This window comes from Priapulus caudatus, unplaced genomic scaffold (assembly GCF_000485595.1).
Source record: "Priapulus caudatus unplaced genomic scaffold, Priapulus_caudatus-5.0.1 Scaffold1578, whole genome shotgun sequence".
Taxonomy (NCBI): Eukaryota; Metazoa; Priapulida; class Priapulimorpha; order Priapulimorphida; family Priapulidae; genus Priapulus; species Priapulus caudatus.
In genome coordinates this window covers 52865-53244 of record NW_014578639.1, presented here as the reverse complement: position 1 = coordinate 53244, position 380 = coordinate 52865, and the positions used below count along the sequence as shown (strand labels likewise).

Sequence of the window (380 nt, the reverse complement as noted above, 5' to 3'; positions counted from 1 at the left end):
CCATTGCTTTATCGCCACCCACTCCAATATTGTGATTCCTTCCCTCTGTCCATAATCGTAGCATCATCCATTGCTTTATCGCCACCCACTCCAATATTGTGATTCCTTCCCTCTGTCCATAATCGTAGCATCATCCCTTGCTTTATCGCCACCCACTCCAATATTGTGATTCCTTCCCTCTGTATCTAACCGTAGCATCATCCATTGCTTTATGACCACCCACTCCAATATTGTGATTCCTTCCCTCTGTATCTAACCGTAGCATCATCCCACCTTTATCCACCACCCACTCCAATATTGTGATCGCTTTCATCATATTGTAACATCATATCTAGAGCTATGCATCCTTCCTCTATCACAACCCACTCCAATATTGTGAT

General features: G+C 43.7%; 1 protein-coding gene across 1 annotated transcript in view; it reads left to right on the top strand.

Annotated features, from left to right (window-relative positions):
• Positions 1–380, top strand: part of LOC106817052 (putative adenosylhomocysteinase 3) — a 54228-nt gene that overhangs the window by 1127 nt on the left and 52721 nt on the right. The window lies entirely within an intron of this gene.